Here is a 21938-nt window from a genome sequence, read left to right on the forward strand (position 1 = left end):
TGACTGACCTCCCTGAGGGAGAGTTCTGTGTATCCCTCATATACCACTCATGTGCAAAGCTCTGGCCTAATAATTAGAAAATTAAGTTTCTAAAGAGCAGGGAGAAGAGGATTCCTAGTCTTAAAACATTTCCAGATTCAAGCAGTAAGTTTTAAAAATACCCAACTGAGAACCAACCAATGATCCCACTAAGCACTTTGTAAATTAGGTAGGATATCACACTGAATTTGCATTCCATTCTAGCTCAGGTCCTGACTCCAGTTTTACAGTATAAGTCAGCATCTATCCAAAGTGGAAATTACTTTGTACCAATATTAAACTTAGTGCAAATTCACCCTTACCAGTACCATGTTGCATATTAATGGTTGACTGATCCATCATCTAAGTCCTTTTAATGTCATGACAACTTCCAGCCAAAGATTTTTCATAAAATCATTAACTTTAGATACAAAACCCAAATCAATCTTTGCTACACACAATTAATTTTGAATAATGGAGTTTTGTTTGTGAAAGGCACAAAACTTTAATATTTCATTGGATTAGTTTCTTTGTTGTTCAGCCAAAGCAGTGAAATTACATTTCCCTTCTAATGTACTGCACGTTAAAAGACAGTAAGGAATCTGGAGAAAAAGAGGTAGAATTTGCACTTCAGGTGCAATTGGGAAACTGCACCTGATTGCATGAAATTTCCACTAAAATCTATTTGCATAATCACAAAGGTAAAATCTTCCATGAATCAGCACAATATAATGAATATAACTGTTTCTTTTCATTAAGAAATGTTCTTTGGTGTAATTAAGAATGGTAACCTGATGCAGTTTTATTAATTCAGCTAAAAATGGGGTTTCAACAAAAATAAGTATTTTTAATAAGGTCCTCCACTGTGAGTTACCAGATTTAAAATAATCACTAAAAATTACATTTAAAAACTGTACTGAAACATTTAATAATTTCAGTGCTTTACACTGGTCAGTTTCTTAAAAAATTGAAATGAAAAGACTTTTAAAACGTGTTTACTCAAAGGAAAATGAGTGCAATTTGAATACCTTTCCCAATGCTGTGCAATCAGCAAAATCTCGCAATTTCTATATACAGGGATATGGTCAGTTTTGTGATTCAGATTAACCAGCGCAAAAGATCATGGAAAATAGAAACACAAGGATTTTGGGCATAACACGTTGCCTGATCTTTTGCATTGGTTCTGCCATATCTTCCTGGAATTAATCGACATTACTGGTGTAAACAAGCAGAAACTCTACCATAAGGTCTATATAGGGTTACGGCATCTTATTTTCCTAATAATTTTACAGAATAAAAGCTTAAATAGCTGGTACTGTAGCAGTAAAATAACTAGGCAATCAGTACCTTCTCACACAATGTTAAGAGACATTGCACTCTTTTGGTTACTTACATTTGACATCATAAGACAATGCGGAAACAATATTCAAAAATGAATTGTTTGATTGGAATGTCATGATAAGACAGCATTTAAAAATTGCAAATAAATGTTACAGAAACACAAAAAAACATGCATTTACATATTTAATTTGAGAAACAATCCCAAGATGTTTCGCGGAGGTGTCAAACAAAAATATATACCAAGACAAAGAAGGAAATATGAAGAGGGTTGACCAAAAGTTTGGATTTAAAGAGGGCGTTAAAGGAGGCGAGGGAGCTGGAGAGGCAGAAGAGTTTAAAAGGAGAGAATTCCAGACTGTGGGCCTAGACTGCTGAAGATCGCCAATGGTGGGGTGAAGTCAGTGGCAGGGAAGGGAGGACAAAGCACAAAAGTCAGATCAGACTAAAAATCATTATTGTCCCAGCACAATAGCTACTTCATATTCAATCACTGACAAGACCAGCTCTAGCTACTTCATTGTAGGGTTTCTATTCCCTCTCCCACAGCATTACCTTCAGAATCCCCCAATGCTCTATCCTTGACCCCATCTTCCTCATCTACACACTTTGCCTTTGTGACCTACTCTGCAGACTGTTGTGATTGCCTTTAAGAGTGATGTCCCTTTAAGACCTTATTATGCTAATGAACTGAATATCAGGATGCAGTCATGCGACTACATGCCAGTCTCCTTCTGCTATTGTAACACCTAGAGGCAAGTTATATAAATGGGTAGCTCTGCACTGTATATATAGTTAGCTGTTTAATAAACCTGTTTGAGATCTTCAACAACTGAACTCCACACATCTCATTTATATTGCAACAGACAACATAAAAAGCTTCTCATTACATGGTGGCAGCTGGGTCAGGTCCAGTACGTATATAAACTCCATATCCTGGCCACCAATTCCATCTGCCTCCCCAGCCACCATCTCATGCTGAACCAAACTGCTTGCAAACACAGCATCTTATTTCATCCCAAACTAATTTTCCGATCCCATGTCCTCTATATTACAAAGAATGGATACTTCCACTTCCATAGCGTTGCCAATTCCACCCTACATCACCCCATCTGCTGTGAAACCCATGCCTTTGCAACCTCCAGATTCAACTATTCCAATGTTCGCCTGACCAATAACCCAATCTCTACCTTCTGTAAACTTCAGCTGATACAAAAGACTGCTGCCCAAATCCTATCCCACACCAAGTCCCAAGACCCACCCACCCAAATTGATTCCTGATCCCACACCACAAATTTAAAATATTGCTGCACCCCTCCCAATCTCAACCCTCCTCCAGCCCTAGAAACCCAGCCCCAAATTCTCTATTCCTCCAACTCTAGCCTCTTGTGCACCATTCCTTCTTCCGATCAATAACGGTCGTGCCTTCAGCCACCAAAGCCCCACGCTTCTTTTCTGCTTTATGATCTTCCTTAAAAATTACTTCTTTGACCAAGCTTCTGGTCACCCCTCTTAATACCCCCTTTTTTGGTTCAGCAACAATTTCTGATTCTGTGAAGTACTTTGTTTTTACTATGTTAAATGCATGACTGATTTAACAGCAAATTTCAGGGGTGAAAGTGGGATCTGATAGTGGGAAGCAGAAACACTGCTGAAGTTAGCCCCAGCTCCAAAGCCCATAGAACAGATCTCTGAGATCCTGCTCTAAAAAGTATACTGAATGAGCACGATACTCGCATGGAGGTACTGGGGGCCATCTCAGAAGGACCTCAGATAGATGGTAGCAGTCCAATGCCATTCTCAATGGCAACAACTGAAAAGGATTTGATCTACTGCAGTGCTAGAGATCAAGTGACATCAACCAACAGAAACTCCCCCCACCTTCCCCCGACCAAGAGACCTCAAGACCAATCAAAGCATCCCATCACTGGACTTCAGGCATTGAACAAAATGTTGGCAACAACTGGCTTGACAGATTCAGGATGACATCTTTCAGGGTTTGCAGGAGCTAAGTAATACCATCAGGCCTGCATTCCTGCTCATCAGTGGGCCCTCAGATCCAGGTCCCTGCAGAAGTGGCATAGCTATCGTCCATCTTCATTATGTTATCTTCTCTCCTGGTGACACACCATGTGAACCTTTTCGCCAGTCCAATCAAACACCTGCTAATCTAAGAGTCAGTAAACAGGATCTAGCTGCCCACACAAGTACAGTGGTTATGCAATGGCTTTATCTGACTCAAAATCCTCAGTTGAAATTCTGAAGAATACTCTCATCTTGGACCAGAGATCCACAACTGTATAAAAAGGTATCTTGTCCATAGCCAACCACAATCTGTAAATCTCATGACTCTCAATACCCCTCACTCTACCAGTACCAACAAGCCAGAGGATCAATCCTAGTTCAATGAGGAGTGCAAGGGAATATGGCAGGAGCAGCACCAGGCACATCTAAAAATGAGATGCCAACCTGGTGAAGCTACAACACAGGACTTCTTTTCTTTTGGGCCTCCTTATCTCGAGAGACAATGGATACGCGCCTGGAGGTGGTCAGTGGTTTGTGAAGCAGCGCCTGGAGTGGCTATAAAGGCCAATTCTGGAGTGACAGGCTCTTCCACAGGTGCTGCAGAGAGATTTGTTTGTTGGGGCTGTTGCACAGTTGGCTCTCCCCTTGCGCCTCTGTCTTTTTTCCTGCCAACTACTAAGTCTCTTCGACTCGCCACAATTTAGCCCTGTCTTTATGGCTGCCCGCCAGCTCTGGCGAATGCTGGCAACTGACTCCCACGACTTGTGATCAATGTCACACGATTTCATGTCGCGTTTGCAGACGTCTTTATAACGGAGACATGGACGGCCGGTGGGTCTGATACCAGTGGCGAGCTCGCTGTACAATGTGTCTTTGGGGATCCTGCCATCTTCCATGCGGCTCACATGGCCAAGCCATCTCAAGCGCCGCTGACTCAGTAGTGTGTATAAGCTGGGGGTGTTGGCCGCTTCAAGGACTTCTGTGTTGGAGATATAGTCCTGCCACCTGATGCCAAGTATTCTCCGAAGGCAGCGAAGATGGAATGAATTGAGACGTCGCTCTTGGCTGGCATACGTTGTCCAGGCCTCGCTGCCGTAGAGCAAGGTACTGAGGACACAGGCCTGATACACTCGGACATTTGTGTTCCGTGTCAGTGCGCCATTTTCCCACACTCTCTTGGCCAGTCTGGACATAGCAGTGGAAGCCTTACCCATGCGCTTGTTGATTTCTGCATCTAGAGACAGGTTACTGGTGATAGTTGAGCCTAGGTAGGTGAACTCTTGAACCACTTCCAGAGCGTGGTCGCCAATATTGATGGATGGAGCATTTCTGACATCCTGCCCCATGATGTTCGTTTTCTTGAGGCTGATGGTTAGGCCAAATTCATTGCAGGCAGACGCAAACCTGTCGATGAGACTCTACAGGCATTCTTCAGTGTGAGATGTTAAAGCAGCATCGTCAGCAAAGAGAAGTTCTCTGATGAGGACTTTCCGTACTTTGGACTTCGCTCTTAGACGGGCAAGGTTGAACAACCTGCCCCCTGATCTTGTGTGGAGGAAAATTCCTTCTTCAGAGGATTTGAACGCATGTGAAAGCAGCAGGGAGAAGAAAATCCCAAAAAGTGTGGGTGCGAGAACACAGCCCTGTTTCACACCACTCAGGATAGGAAAGGGCTCTGATGAGGAGCCACCATGTTGAATTGTGCCTTTCATATTGTCATGGAATGAGGTGATGATACTTAGTAGCTTTGGTGGACATCCGATCTTTTCTAGTAGTCTGAAGAGACCACGTCTGCTGACGAGGTCAAAGGCTTTGGTGAGATCAATGAAAGCAATGTAGAGGGGCATCTGTTGTTCACGGCATTTCTCCTGTATCTGACGAAGGGAGAACAGCATGTCAATAGTCGATCTCTCTGCACGAAAGCCACACTGTGCCTCAGGGTAGACGCGCTCGGCCAGCTTCTGGAGCCTGTTCAGAGCGACTCGAGCAAAGACTTTCCCCACTATGCTGAGCAGGGAGATTCCACGGTAGTTGTTGCAGTCACCGCGGTCACCTTTGTTTTTATAGAGGGTGATGATGTTGGCATCGCGCATGTCCTGGGGTACTGCTCCCTCGTCCCAGCACAGGCATAGCAGTTCATGTAGTGCTGAGAGTATAGCAGGCTTGGCACTCTTGATTATTTCAGGGGTAATGCTGTCCTTCCCAGGGGCTTTTCCGCTGGCTAGAGAATCAATGGCATCACTGAGTTCCGATTTGGTTGGCTGTATGTCCAGCTCATCCATGACTGGTAGAGGCTGGGCTGCATTGAGGGCAGTCTCAGTGGCAGCATTCTCCCTGGAGTACAGTTCTAGGTAGTGCTCAACCCAGCGGTCCATCTGTTTGCGTTGGTCAGTGATTATGTCCCCCGATTTAGATTTGAGGGGGGTGATCTTCTTGATGGTTGGCCCAAGAGCTCTCTTCATGCCATCATACATTCCTCTGATGTTTCCGGTGTCTGAGGCCAGCTGAATATGACTGCATAGGTGTTGCCAGTAGTCGTTTGCGCAACGCCTAGCTGTTCTTTGTGCAGTACTTCTGGCTGCTTTAAGTGCTGCGGATGTTAAATCGCTGGGGGCTTTCTTGTAGTTCAAAAGTGCAATGCGCTTAGCGGCTATGACAGGTTCCAGCTCTTCATTATGAGATTGAAACCAGTCTGCATTTCTCTTCGCACTTTTGCCGTAGGTGGTCAAAGCTGACTCATAGATGGCGTCTCTGATGTGGGCCCAATGTGAAGCTACAACACAGGACTACATGCATGCTAAGCAGCAGAAACAACATGCGATAGACAGAGCTAAGCGATTCCACAATCAACGGATCAGATCAAAGTTCTGCAGTCCTGCCACATTCAATCGTGAATGGTGGTGGACAATTAAACAATTAAGCGGAAGAGGTGGCTCCACAAACATCCCCATCCTCAACGATGAAGGAGCCCTTCACATCATTGCAAAAGACGAGGCTGAAACATCTGCAACCATCTTCAGCCAGAAGTGCTGAGTGGATGATCCATTTCGGCCTCTTCCTGAGGTCCCCAACATCACAGATGCCAGTTTTCAGCCAATTCAATTCACTCCACATATCAAGAAACGGCTGAAGACACTGGATACAGGAAAGGCTATGGGCCCTGACAACATCCTGGCTGTAGTACTGAAGACTTGTGCTCCAGAACTAGGCACGTTACTAGCCAGTACAGCTATAACACTTGCATCAACTCCGACAATGTGGAAAACTGCCTTTATGTCCTGTCCACAAAAAAAACAAATCGAATCTGGCCAATTACTGCTCCATCAGTCTACTCTCAATCATCAGTAAAGCGATGGAAGATGTCATTGACACTGTTATCAAGCAGCACTGGCTCAAATAACCTGCTCACCAGTGCTCAGTTTGGGTTCATCCAGGCCAGTCGGCTCCAGAGCTTGTTACAACCTGAGGCCGTGAAAAGAGCTATAGAAATGTACCTTCTTTCTTTGAATCGATATTGCTGTTTCTTAACTTCTTCATAGTTGTTTATAAATGGGCAACCCTCAAAGCAGAAAAAAGATGTAACACTCGATATTTAAAACATTCTAAATATTTTTCCTGAACCCTCAGGAAAAACCAAAATATATAGGATACTGTAGCTTTAAATAAACAAAAATCCAAGCGTAATTACAAAGAATATCAGAGGGGTTCCACACACACAAAACCTTGCCAGCATGTGGTTTCTAACTGGTGAATGAGTTACAAGTTCATAACTCTCACTCCAAAACACAAACTTCAATAGATTCTGAAGTGAATCTATCTAGGTTCTGTTATTCTTATACTTTGCACCTGCTACTCCCTTGCATAATTTACTGAGACTAATCAAAACAAATGGTATATATGTATAAAAAACAGAGTTAAGTTAGTATGCTTTAATGTTTGCCAATTCACTTCTCGTGGAATACTTTTAAATCAATTCATATTGTTCCCAATCACGGTCTTGATAAATGACAGACCTGCACTGCATCCCAGTTTTTACACAACTCAAGAAAAGCTCATTAGCAACTTGCCAGCATTTGTTGGAGTAGGGTGTGACAAGAGTCAAGACAAATATGAAAGAAAGAGGTTTTATGGGAAGGATTCGGTTTCCTTTTCATTGGTATGACCAATTTCATAACTTAGTGGTTTAAGTATCACCCATATGGACCACAAAGATCCAGCCTGCTAAACATTGCTGGCCAAATCCTGTTACTCTAGCATTATCCTGGAGGATAAGAGCAACCCAACTCCTTTTTCTCAACATGAACTCCCCTGTCCGCCATCATTTTCTCAACTCCCTTCATCCTCGTACCAAATTCCACATGAAGAATTCATAGACTTCTTAGTGTTCAAAATCAAGTATCTGCTTATCTCTTTCCACCTTCTCTGCCATCCCTTCTCTCTGCCCATGCACCACACGATTCAGCTTTTCTTCCTCCTGCCATAGCCTCTCACCAGCTTCAGATATTTGTTCTTTCCCAAAAAAAGCCCACTCTTGACTTCCTAATCCCCGCAAGTTAGTGTCTTATTTTTTCAAGGTCTTTTAAGACATCATGCCAGCTAACTATGCATTTCAAGTCCATCCAATTTCTGATCAGTACCAAGACTGTTCAAGTCAAAGACCACAGCTTGCTGACCTTCTTCAACTTCTCTACTATTTTCAATGCTGTTAACCACTCTATTCCTCTCTACATGGAACTGCTCATAGTGCTAACCCTACCTAGAGTCATTGAGTCATAGATACCCATCACAAAGTAATCACTACATCGCCTCAAACAGCTTCTCCCCTCACGCTCAGTCATATCCGGTGTGTGCCAGAGCATTAACATTCGTCTTTTCTATTAACCCTCAATGGCCATCAGGGAGACCCATCAACTAAAGATTTTGTGCCTGTTCTAAATGGGCTAAGTCATTAGCCCAAAAATGTGAAAGCTGAATATACATTTTACAATTGTACAATTGATTTGGTGAATAAGAAATGTTTAAATTATAAATTATGTACATTTGTCTTAAATTGGAAAATCGTTAATAAGTCAATGTTAATTTTATATTTGATGTGGTGGTGGGGAGGGGGGGGGGGGTTGATTTATGAATTTCTCCATCTTCTCCCAATTCCTTTGACCTTGGACCAACTAAAGGGAAAAGTGTTGCTCCCGGTCTTTGCCAATATTGTTCTGCAGCAAATACAAGTACATGATGTGTATATGATGATACAAGTACAAGGTGACTTACATGATAAGGGAAACAGAACCTGCATGCACAATCCTCAATGGATTTTAGTTTGATGTAAAAATGGTTTTAAATCAAATTACAACACATCGGACTACTTGACATACTTGGAGATAGTGCTTTGTTTCTATAGAATGGTGGTGGAAATAGTTTGGGAGACAGCTGTTGCAAATGTCCAGACAGCTGGGGAAAAAAAAAAATCAGCAAAATGCCTTTCTTTCAAGACTTTAAACTCATGCAGTTGAAAAACTAATAAAAACTAAGAATCCTTCAGAATTTTTGGATCTTGCAAAACTGGTAACTATATATGATCCTCTATGCACAGTAAAACCCTTAATACAAATAACAACTTTGATAGAATTCATCTTCAACTCAGTCATCAGCCAGGATGAAACATTTATATCAGTTTCCAACTGGTTACTTGGACTGGTGTACAGTAGCATACTGGTTCGGTCATACTTGTTCTGATGAAAGGTCACTGACCTGAAATGTTAACTGCTTCTCTCTCCCCAGATGCTGCCAAACCTGCTGAGTATTTCCAGCATTTTTTGTTTTTATTTCAGATTTCCAGCATATGCAGTATTTTGCATTTATTTACTGGTTCTGTTACTGGATTAGTAATCCAGAGGCCTGGGCTAACGACCCAAAGATACAAGTTCAAGCCTCACTAGGACAGCTGGGGAATTTGAATTCAATTAATAAAATAAATCTGGAATGAAAAGCTAGTCTCAGTAATGGCGACCACAAAACTACCAGATTGTTGTAAAAACCCATCTGTTCAGTAACGTCCTTTAAAAGAAGGAAGTCTGCCGTTCTCTCTCGGTTTGGCCTATATGTAGCTCCAGACTCGCATGTGATCTGAAATTGCTTAGCAAGCCACTTAGTTATTCAAGAAGGTAGCTCGCCACCACCTTCTGAAGGACAACTGGTGTTGGGCAATAAATGCTGGCCTTACCAGTGATGCTTGCATCCTGTGACTAAAGAAAAACACTCAGACAAAAGGTCATTGAGCTGAAACATCGACTGTTTCTGTCTCCACAAATGCTGTCTGACCATCTATTTCCTTTTTATTTCAGATTTACAGCACCAATGGTATTTTGCTTTTGTATCCTAAACTGGGTGTATTGTATTGAAGCTTAGTCATCAAAATTACATTGCATTCATGTAGTGTCATAGTAGACATTCAAGGCACTTCACAGGAGGATTAACAAAAATTTGACAATGAGCCACATAAAAAGATTTGCATTTATATAAGTGCCTTGATTGCCCTCAGAACATCCTGAAGCTTTTTACAGGCAATGAAGTACGTTTGAAATGTCACTATTATCATGCAGGAAACCCAGCAGCCAATTTGCACCCAGCAAGCTCCCACAAAACATGACAATGACCAAATAATCTGTTTTTTAAGTGATGTTAATTGAAGGAAAAATGTTAGCCAGGAGACCAGTGATAACTTCCTGCTCTTCTTTACAGTAGTGACACAGGATCTTTTACGTCCATCTGGGAAAGCAGACAAGGTCTCATTTTAAACTCTCATCCAAAAGACAGCACCTCCGACATTGTAGCATTTCCACTGTACTGCACTGGAGTGTCAGTCTAGAGGTTTGTGCTCAAGTCTCTGGAGTGAGTCTTGAACCCACAAGCTTCTGACAGAGCCGGGAGCGCTACCAACTGAGCCATAGTCGACACATAGGGAGATATTAGGACAGCTGACTAAAAACTTGGTCAAAGAGGTAGATCTTACGCAGTGTCTTAAAAGAGGAGAAAGCGCTAGAGAGATGGAGCTTTTTATGGAGGGAATTCCAGAGCCCAGGGCCAAGGCAGCTGAAGGTACAGTTGCCAATGGTGGAGATGTTTAAACTGGGGAAGTGCAAGAGGCCAGAAACGGATGAGCACAGAGACCTGAGGGCTGTAGAACTAGAGGTTACTGAGTCGGGAAGGGCCAAGGCCTTTTAAATTTTAAAATCAAGACATTGCCAGACCGAGAGCCAATGTACACCAGTGAGCATTGGGGTGATGGGTGAATGGAGACCTAGTGCCAGTTAATATATGGGCAATAGAGTTTCTGGAGGTGGAAAATAGGAGAACAGTGAAACGGTCAAGTCTAGAGGTATCAAAGGCATGGACAAGTTTTCAGCAAAGGATGAGCTGAGGATCGGATACAGGCATGTTACAGAAGTGGAAGTACGCAGCATTGGTGATGAAGCAGATATGCTGTCAGAAGCTCATCTCAGGGTTAAATAGAATGCCAAGGCTGCGAAGTCTAGCTCAGCCTCAGCCAATAGCCAGGGAAAGGACTGGAGATGGTGGTTAGCAAACAGAGTTTGTGGCGGGGACTGATAACAGCTTTGGTCTTCCCAATATTTCGTTGGAAGAAATTTCCACTCATCTACTACTGGAAGTTAGACCAGCAGCATGACAAATCAGTGACAGTAGAGGGGTCGAAGGAGGTGATGGTGAGGTACAGCTGGTTATCAACAGCGTACGTGTAGATCTTGAGGTGTTTTCAGATGATGTCTCGAGGGGAACATGTAGACGAAAAATAGGAGGGGGCCACAGATAGATCCTTCGGGGACTCCAGAGGAAATGGTGCAGAAGGGGCAGCACTGTGGCGCAGTGGTTAGCACTGCAGCCTCACAGCTCCAGCGACCCGGGTTCAATTCTGGGTACTGCCTGTATGGAGTTTGCAAGTTCTCCCTGTGTCTGCGTGGGTTTTCTCCGGGTGCTCCGGTTTCCTCCCACAAGCCAAAAGACTTGCAGGTTGGTAGGTAAATTGGCCATTATAAATTGCCACTAGTATAGGTAGGTGGTAGGGAAATATAGGGACAGGTGGGGATGTGGTAGGAATATGGGATTAGTGTAGGATTAGTATAAATGGGTGGTTGATGGTCGGCACAGACTCGGTGGGCCGAAGGGCCTGTTTCAGTGCTGTATCTCTAAAAATAAAAGTGGGAACAGAAGCCACTGCAGGTGATTCTCTGGCTATGATTGGTTAGATACAAACAGAATCAGGCGAGGGTAATCCCGTCCAGCTAGATGATGGAGGAGGATCTACAGGTAACAAAGGCATGGATGAGCTGAGGCAAGGATGGAGATGAGCAATTTTATGGAGGTGGAAGTAGACATTCTTGGAGACAATAATGAGGTCAGAAGCTCAGCTGAATCAAATAGGATACCGAGGTTGTGAATAGCATGGTTCAGCCATATAGGAAAATACCTGTGCAAGGCATTTATTTTGCCAACAATCTTAACTATGTTTTCAGAACATGTTCTTAGTGTTATGTGAATTTTACCACCTGGTATTCAAGTTGCAAAAAATAGTAAATTAGCAAGTTGCCTACATAGCAATAGTGACCACACAATGAAATCATTGACAGTGAAGGACTTTGGGATATTCTGAAGATGACGAAGATGCTATCTAAATGTAAGTTCTTTCCTTAATAAATCATGTCCATGCACAATTCACAAGACCACCCCATAGAAACACAAACGATACAACATGTGACCACACTTACTTTAAATACCTATAAATTTCTATTTAATCATGATATAAGTCTAATTATGAAATGTGTGATCATTTGCACTACATGCTAACTCTATCATACAATGTACACTCCAGCTGCTATTCAGTTTTATTACATTTCACAAATTCCAAATCAGTGATAGATAAATTCAAAGAATGACAATTATAAATGCTTCCTTTTTTGATAACTTTAACATTGATCTTCAAGTCAGCAGTTGTTAACCGTATTGGCAGCTTTATTGTAGTACAAGATTGGATGCATGCTTTGTTAAGACCCAAATCTGCCAGAGATTTGGGTTCAAATTCAGCTTAGATAAATAGGATGAAAATCTCTTCTACCGGCTGTAAAGATGCTAGGTAAAACAAGCTGAGTAGACTCAACTCAGCAAGCTGATACATAAAAATCCACAGCACAAAATAGCATTTTTGCCCCAGACAGCACATAAGCATAGCTGATGCAGAAACTGAAAATAATGTATATATGTGCAGTAGATTGTTGGAGCAAACTTTACAATGCATCTGGTTGTGCTATACCAAAAAGCTTTCAATTATCAAAATCTTGCACAGAAATGTGATAACCTATTACTACTAAAAAGGGAGGTAAAACTATTTGTATGATAAAGAACACTATACTGCATTTGCAGAATGGTTCATTTTGGGATTAAAATAAATAGTACCATTTTGCTAGCTACTAATGTCATCCACTAAGCAGGCTTCTCTTGCTCACATCTACTGTAAAGCAGTATGTGTGCTGAAGAATAAGCAAATAGTTTTACGACCACATAGGAATTCTACTGTAAAGGGAGGCATTTCTTACAGCGGTCATGTTTGACGAAATCAAAAATAATCCAATTGTCAGTGTCCATACAAGCTGCAAGAAACTAACATTCATATACCGTTGTCAAGCAAATCACTTTAAATTTTAAAATTAGTAAAGAGTAATTTGTTAAAACTCACAAACAGACAAATATGATCAATTAATCCTGCCTGACATTGTCATTTAAGCGGCACAAAAATCAAGCTTATCAACCATATTGGTTGAAGGAACATTTATATCGTGAATATAATGATTCAATTTTACACTACACTTTTTAGGAGGTATTTAAAAATGCTTGTGCTAATCTCCAGTATAGCCCCTCTTGAATTAGACTAAGTCTGTAACCGTGAATGCAGGAATAGGCCTCACGTACCAATAGTGCTTGGTTTATAAAGCCAAAGTGACAGATCTGTTTGTTCCCTGAACAATTGTGATTTTTAGGAGGAAAAAAAAGTTTGCCCAGCTGCACCGCTCTCTGCAAATTAAAATATTTAATTTGCAGACTTATCGTTTAAAAATAACGACGCACGAATTTAAAAAATAAAAAACTTAGCAGATAAACCAGGACATATAAAATAGTGAAAACAAAGGAATTCATGCAATGGAGGAATGAGTTATGGATCTGTCATCCAAAATCAACAGCTGTAGGCCTCAATCCTACCCCACAGCCCTTTCCCGGGAAAGACGAGAGTTGTGAAAGAGATATTTTATAAGTGATTACAGCAGCAGTTCGTCCCCTCTGCCTTGCATTTCTGTTGAAATTGCACTTCCAGTTACCGAGTCAAGGAACCCCCAGTAACATGCGGCTCCTGAGCAGCGGGGCCCAGCCACAGGAGTTCGCCTGACTTTAAGCTGAAAGATCCAATTCCTGCCGGCTGGTGTTTCATTTTTTTTCCGTTGCTTTACCTTTTATTGTTGTTTCTACGGTTCGAGGGCGACGACCAACATCGAAAAGAGGCGGGGGGAGGGGACGACCGACAAGGAAAAGCCGCCACCGCCGCCGACGGTAAATGCTCACCATCCGCGCGCATGCGCGCCTCGCCCTATATTAACAGAAGGAACGGCGAAGTGACAAGTTCTCCGTTCGCCCCGCCTCCCTCGGTGGCGCGCGGGCGCAGTTCCCACCAGCGTCTCTCTCTCTCTCTCTCTCTCTCTGTACCTCTCACTAGAGTCTGCGCCGTCCTCACCCCCGCGCCCCCACCACCCCGACAGCAGCCAATCAGGAGAAGGAGAGCGAGACGGCGTGCGCGCGGCCGCTGTCAGTACGCTGATACATTTCGTGCAGTGTTGACGGCCGCGCGCAAGTATAGGCTGATTGATGGTGTGCACTCTCACTGCACCTTATTCGGCGGAACTAATTAAGGCTTTGTAAACTGATATGCAAATAGAAGTTGCACCATGATCGTTTACCATCAGCGGAGGCGGTGCGACGAAAGGTTTTTCCTTTGGTACCATGTCAGCATTCAGATCGCAAGATTAATACAGATAAGACGTATCTTCGGTAATTCATCCCTCCAGCGAGATATCTCAGCCCCTATATTGTCCCATTCAGTAATTTCTTCAATGCTTTCAGTGTTTTTGCCTCAATTATTCTGTCTGGAAGTTTATTCCACACGTTGATCATTTTGTGTGAACTTCCCTTATTCCCCATACCAGCTGACATTGCAAATGCATCCCTCTTCTCAGGTGCTGTCCCTGCCCCCTTTTAAAGCCATCATTGTGACAAACGTTTTCAAACAAAAATCCTCGAGCATTCTTTAGTCTTGCCAACATTTTGCTGGAGTATGTCTGGTTGTCCTGAGTGGCGTGAAACAGGGCTGTGTTCTCGCACCCACACTTTTTTGGGATTTTCTTCTCCCTGCTGCTTTCACATGCGTTCAAGTCCTCTGAAGATGGAATTTTCCTCCACACAAGATCAGGGGGCAGGTTGTTCAACCTTGCCCGTCTAAGAGCGAAGTCCAAAGTACGGAAAGTCCTCATCAGGGAATTCCTCTTTGCTGACGATGCTGCTTTAACATCTCACACTGAAGAGTGCCTGCAGAGTCTCATCAACAGGTTTGCGGTTGCCTGCAATGAATTTGGCCTAACCATCAGCCTCAAGAAAACGAACATCATGGGGCAGGACGTCAGAAATGCTCCATCCATCAATATTGGCGACCACGCTCTGGAAGTGGTTCAAGAGTTCACCTACCTAGGCTCAACTATCACCAGTAACCTGTCTCTAGTTGCAGAAATCAACAAGCGCATGGGAAAGGCTTCCACTGCTATGTCCAGACTGGCCAAGAGAGTGTGGGAAAATGGCGCACTGACACGGAACACAAAAGTCCGAGTGTATCAAGCCTGTGTCCTGAGTACCTTGCTCTATGGCAGCGAGGCCTGGACAACGTATGTCAGCCAAGAGCGACGTCTCAATTCATTCCATCTTCGCTGCCTCCAGAGAATACTTGGCATCAGGTGGCAGGACCGTATCTCCAACACAGAAGTCCTCGAGGCGGCCAACATCCCCAGCTTATACACACTACTGAGTCAGCGGCGCTTGAGATGGCTTGGCCATGTGAGCCGCATGGAAGATGGCAGGATCCCCAAAGACACATTGTACAGCGAGCTCGCCACTGGTATCAGACCCACCGGCCGTCCACGTCTCCGCTTTAAAGACGTCTGCAAACGCGACATGAAATCCTGCGACATTGATCACAAGTCGTGGGAGTCAGTTGCCAGCGTTCGCCAGAGCTGGCGGGCAGCCATAAAGGCGGGGCTAAAGTGTGGCGAGTCGAAGAGACTTAGTAGTTGGCAGGAAAAAAGACAGAGGCGCAAGGGGAGAGCCAACTGTGTAACAGCCCCGACAAACAAATTTTTCTGCAGCACCTGTGGAAGAGCCTGTCACTCTAGAATTGGCCTTTATAGCCACTCCAGGCACTGCTCCACACACCACTGACCACCTCCAGGCGCTTACCCATTGTCTCTCGAGATAAGGAGAGATGTCTGGTTGTTCATCATTTATCTGGTGGGGGTAAGGGTTAAGAAATTAGTAGGTCTTTGACCTTACACGGTACATTTACACTGCCTGATTGGAAATGTTGATATCCAAATGTAGGCCTTGCTGTAGCTTTGGGAATACACAAATTATTCAAATATCTCCTAACAGATTTCTTATGGCCAATTAAGAATTCACCCACAGTGCTCTGCTCATCGATTTAAAATGGGTGTTTCTCTGGGAAATGAACATCAGAACTTTTTCTTAAAGCTTTGTGGTTAAATTTGCGTAGATGATTGGAAATCTATTGTGCCCTATCTGAAGAGGAGCAGGATTACGGGGTGGGTGGGGGAAGGTATCAACACAGCAAATGGTGGAAAGGCAGATTCTAAAGTAATTGTCAGGAGCAGAACAAAGATTAGTGGAGATATAAAAATTCTGCAAAGCTTTTAATTATCTGTGCTTAGCTCTTTAAATTAACTTCCACCTATTTCCCTGTGCCTTAGCAACCCTTGTTGCGATAATCACTGTGTGCAAATGACATGGAAATGACTGAAAATGGAAGATAGCCAACACCATGACATTGCCATCTCATTTGAAAGTTTCTGTCTATTTTTAGTGAAAAACAATGGTGTAACAGATCACCACCCTAGTTCCTATGCTGCCAGTCTCAATGCTGCCCAAAAAATAAACAGAAGAGGAAAGTCCATGCTACTTTTTCTAATGTAGAATTTTTAAATTATTTATCATTCGTTTCTATAAATATAATTATTTAATTTTGAGTTTACGTTTCTGCTGCTATTACTAATGACCCGTTTTTAAATTTAGTTTCTAACTTCTTCCCTTATATTTTAAATCCCTCCGTTTCATTGCAAGTTGAGCTTTTGCCCATTAGCCTGACCAAGATGGCGACCATGAAGTGTGGTGGTAAGTGTGTACAAACCAGAATCCTACCACATGGCGGTGCAGTATATCAATACACCAACAAATGTCATCACCAAATCAGCCCAGTATAAAAATTGTAGGTCAGCATTGTTATTACCATGCAATCAGTAATTTGATTAACTACTACTTCCAGATTCTATCAAAACAAACCCCTGACAATGGTAGTTGATTCTGAGACCCAAGGTGAGACTATCAACATGAGAATAATGCATTGAAAATGTATTTGGGTTTTGTTACTATAGATTTGAAAAGAATAGCAAATATAAAATTAATAATTTAAGTTGAATGAAATCAATAAAACAAATGTATAAAACATTCATATTTCTGCAGAAATGCAAGATTTTTTAGATAGTTTATTTTCAAAAGGAGTCCTCAATGTAACTGAAACCATCTATCAGTTGAAATTATGTGGTACAATATTAGTAGCAAACACATTAAGCTTCTCCTATTAAATCTTTTTGCTATTTTACCAAAGACATTAATCTATTTCACCTTTATTAAAGTAGAAGATGAAAGAATTTCATATGAACTTATTAATAACTCTTGCTTGTCTTGGCTCCACAGTAAGTTAAGTTTAAAAAAAGAAAAATCTACCTTACTGCTGCCGATCTTCAACTTAAGATAATAAAAGCAGAAAATGCTGGAAATACTCAGCAGGTCTAAGGAAAGGTCACCGACCTGAAATGTTAACTCTGTTTCTCTCTTCACAGATGCTGCCAGACGTGCTGAGTATTTCCAGCATTTTCTGTTTTTATTTCAGATTTCCAGCATCTGCAGTATTTTGCTCTTGTGTTGGTCCTTTTCAAGTGTTTGGTCAGGATACAAAAAGAATCAGAAGAACTGAGCGGAGCATGCTCAGTCCATGCTCCACTCAATTGCTGAGGAATTTTGGAGAGGGGTCATTGAACAGGTGTTAGGCCCCTATTTAGCATAATTGAGGGGTCTAGAACCTGTTTCAGGAGGCTAGCAAGGATACCTCAATATTGTTCAAGCCAATATCATGTTGGATATATTTGAGGCCCCCTTCAGGACATAGCCTTGCAATATTGGACCTTTTGCCTCCATTTTGTGCCTGTAAAATGGGCAAAACAGTGTCTAATTTCATGATTCCTAGCCAATGCAATTTCTTTTGAAGCAGAAGTTTGGATTTCTGATGATCACAAAAGAATGATGCTTGTGCTAAAATAGTGTTAAATTAAGAATAAGTGTGTGTGTGGTGTTGACTTCTAATAAACGATTTTCTATTTGAACTAACCATCAATATGCTATTTTAAATAATTGAGGAGGAAGCAAGCTAAAATCTTAAAAATAAAATATCATTGCATAACTGATAATTTTGCATAAAAGTATTGAAAACAAAATGAAGGGAAAATTAAAATTGCAGCTTCACATTTTCTATTTCGGACTGTTTTGCTTAATGCCCCGTCAGCAAAGTATCAGTGGTGCAGTAACCAATTTATTTAGGCAATACTGAGAAAACCTCCACAGATCCAAAGATATGCCTCATAATCCTCAATGATGGGGGAGCCTAGCACATCAGTGCGAAGGATAAGGCTGAAGCATTTGCAACAATCTTCAGCCAGAAGTGCCGAGTTGATAATCCATCTTGGCCTCCTCCTGAAATCCCCAGCATCACAGATGCCAGACTTCAGCCAATTCGATTCACTCCGTGTGATATCAAGAAATGACTGAAGGCACTGTATACTGCAAAGGCTATGGGCCCTGACAATATTCCAGCAATAGTACTGAAGACCTGTGCTCCAGAACTTGCCACGCCCCTAGCCAAGCTGTTCCAGTACAGCTACAACACTGGCATCTACCCGGCAATATGGAAAATTGCCCAGGTATGTCCTGTACACAAAAAGCAGGACAAGTCCAACCCAGCCAATTACCGCCCCATCAGTCTACTCTCAATCATCAGTAAAACGATGGAAGGTGTCATCAACAGTGCCATCAAGCGTCACTTGCTCAGCAATAACCTGCTCAATGACGCTCAGTTTGGGTTCTACCAGGGCCACTCAGCTTCTGACCTCATTACAGCCTTGGGTTCAAACATGGACAAAAGAGCTGAATTCAATAGGTGAGGTGACAGTGACTGCCCTTGATATCAAGGCAGCATTTGACCGAGTATGGCCGAGCCCTAGCAAAACTGAAATCAATAGGAATCAGGGGGAAAACTCTTCGCTGGTTGAGTCATACCTAGCACAAAGAAAGATGGCTGTGGTTGTTGGAGGTCAATCATCTGAGCTCCAGGACATCACTGCAGGAGTTCCTCAGGGTAGTGTCCTAGGCCTAACCATCTTCAGCTGTTTCATCAATGACCTTTCTTCAATCATAAGGTCAGAAGTGGGGATGTTCACTGATGATTGCACAATGTTCAGCACCATTCGTGACTCCTCAGATACTGAAGCAGTCCGTGCTAGAATGCAGTAAGACTTGGACAATATCCAGGCTTGGGCAATGACCATCTCCAACAAGAGAGAATCTAACCATCTCCCCTTGACATTCAATGGCATTACCATCACTGAATCCCGTACTATCAACATCCTAGGGGCTACCATTGACCAGAAACTGAACTGGAATAGCCATATAAATACTGTGGCTACAAGAGCAGGTCAGAGGCTGGGAATCCTGCAGCGAGTAACCCACCTCCTGAATCCCCAAAGCCTGTCCACCATCTACAAGTCATAAGTCAGGAGTGTGATGGAATACTCTCCACTTGCCTGGATGGGTGCAGCTCCAACAAAACTCAAGAAGCTCGACACCATCCAGGACAAAGCAGCCCGCTTGATTGGCACCCATCCACAAACATTCACTCCCTCCACCACAGTTGCACAATGGCAGCAGTGTGTACCATCTACAAGATGTACTGCAGCAACGCACCAATGCTCCTTAGACAGCACCTTCCAAACCCACGAACTCTACCACCTAGAAGGACAAGGACAACAAATTGGAACACCACCACCTGCAAGTTCCCCTCCAAGTCACACACCATCCTGACTCGTTTCTTCACTGTCGCTGGGTGAAAATTCTGGAACTCCCTTCCTAACAGCACTGTGGGTGTACCTATTCCACATGGACTGCAGCGGTTCAAGAAGGCAGCTCACCGCCACCTTCTCAAGGGCAATTAGGGATGGGCAATAAATGCTGGCCTAGCCAGCGACGCCCACATCCCATGAATGAATAAAAAAAAATTATGTTTGCCAGTCTAGATAAATAATCAGTTGTATATATCCTCATTAAAAATTCTTGTCTACTAAGCCCACATTTCCAGATGATAGCAATTGCTGCTGGAACCTAGGGAAGTGAGGTTTTTAGGCGACATGGAGACTAAGACCAGATTCAATCTCTTTGATCTCTTTTTGACGTTGCCTATAACAACAAAAGGGATTGGGTCAATGGGTCATTAGAACCTACCTTGTTGCCATCACTGCCATCTTGTTAATTGGATTCTTCTTTCTCTGAGACAGCAGCCCATTTTACTGCGACCTGCATATGGAAAACAATAGGTTAGATTTAATGGATTAGCTGGCACAGGGCTTCATTGGGAGCATAAATTCATAAAATCTACCATTCCTCCCTCCTGTGAGCTGATTTTTTTTCATCTTTACAGATTTACTAGTTGCTGGACATTGGCTGCAGCATCATCCACTCATCATGTGCTGCAGTGGCCCAAGATATTTATGCATCTGAGACAAGCATTGTACCCAAATGCAGCTAGCCAGCACATAGCCTGCTGGGAGCCTGCACACTAAATGTGCTCATTAAATCCGCAAATCTTACAGAAATGTGGGGACCTCCCAAGAATATGATTAGAGGACCTGAGTGACAGTCAAGATGTTCCATCCAAAGGCTGAAGGGAATGCCTCCTACATATTTGTTCCCCTAGTTCGCTTGTCCCTTTTGTGGATTTTGGTCTCAAAAGATTGCAAGTTGTTGGTGCCAGAAGCTCTGCCCCCACACACTTGGTACTCTGCCAACACATCCTTAACAATGCACTAGGAGAAAAAATGAAATATTAGAATGAGCTGAGTTCACACTACAGGGCAAGGTCAGTTCACTCCTGGTGAGAAGCCATTACACAATACATATGAATCGTCCTTTCTTGGGATGAAAAGCAAATTGAATTGAAAATCTAAATGAATCAGGTATCAGGCTGTTACAATAAATTTGAGAATGTGCAAATGTGTGCAATTCTGGTTAAGATTTGGATCTTCAAAATGGCAGGTTCTATTGCTTGAAACCAGTACCACTTTGGAATTAGAAACTAATAACATATCTGAGTTGGCTGTTTTTGTACTTTGAGTTTCTGGAGTGTTCCATAACTTGCTTGATTATCCTTTGAGCTCCAATTTCTATGATATATGGGTATAGAAGCTGGGTGGGTTTGTGTCAACATTTTTCCCAATAAGCGGGGAACGATTCTCATCTATAGCATAAATCAGGTGGGCAGAGGCGGGATATATGCTGCGTCTGTCAGAAGGAACTGGCATAGGGCTTTTGCCATTTTTATGGTCAGATGGAAATGAAAATGGGGACAGATATAAAACGGACTGCTGATTCACTATAGTTCATTTTACACTGTCACAGAGAGTCAAAATCTACCTTGTATTCATGCTCTGCATGGTAACTCACTGTGGGTGCTGTAGTTCACAAAGTTGAACTGTGCCATAGTAGTAAAATAAAATATGCCAAGGTGGATTTGCCAGACTTCCTGCTACCATTAAAACTTTTTCTCATTCACTTTCTTGACAATCTGCATCCAAATAGCCCAAGGCCTCTGTTTTGACACTTTTCTTTGTTGCATCTCCTGCAGCAGCACATTCAAAATTTCTTCAATAAAAGGGGGCAATTTCTCCATATATCTGCTTCCAGACATTTTTTTCCTTGCATGCTCCTCTAGCCATTTGCCTGTAGCTCGTCACCAATACAACACACGTTACAAATACATAGGCCCGATTTTTGGGCATGGAACATGTGGCTTCCGGGGGTGGGGTTGTGGGGGGTGGTGGTGGTCTATATGGCATGCAGTC

At 42.7% G+C, this 21938-nt stretch overlaps 1 protein-coding gene across 1 annotated transcript in view; it reads right to left on the reverse strand.

The window, feature by feature from the left end:
* The window catches only part of LOC137384753 (transcriptional regulator QRICH1-like), a 39476-nt gene extending 25456 nt beyond the window's left edge, over nucleotides 1–14020 (reverse strand). Inside the window, exon 1 of the mRNA XM_068059157.1 lies at nucleotides 13893–14020. The gene's annotated coding sequence lies outside the window, so the exon portion shown is untranslated. The remainder of the gene's footprint in view (nucleotides 1–13892) is intronic.
* Between the last annotated feature and the right edge of the window lie 7918 nt (nucleotides 14021–21938).

The sequence above is a fragment of the Heterodontus francisci genome, chromosome 27, assembly GCF_036365525.1.
Source record: "Heterodontus francisci isolate sHetFra1 chromosome 27, sHetFra1.hap1, whole genome shotgun sequence".
Taxonomy (NCBI): domain Eukaryota; kingdom Metazoa; phylum Chordata; class Chondrichthyes; order Heterodontiformes; family Heterodontidae; genus Heterodontus; species Heterodontus francisci.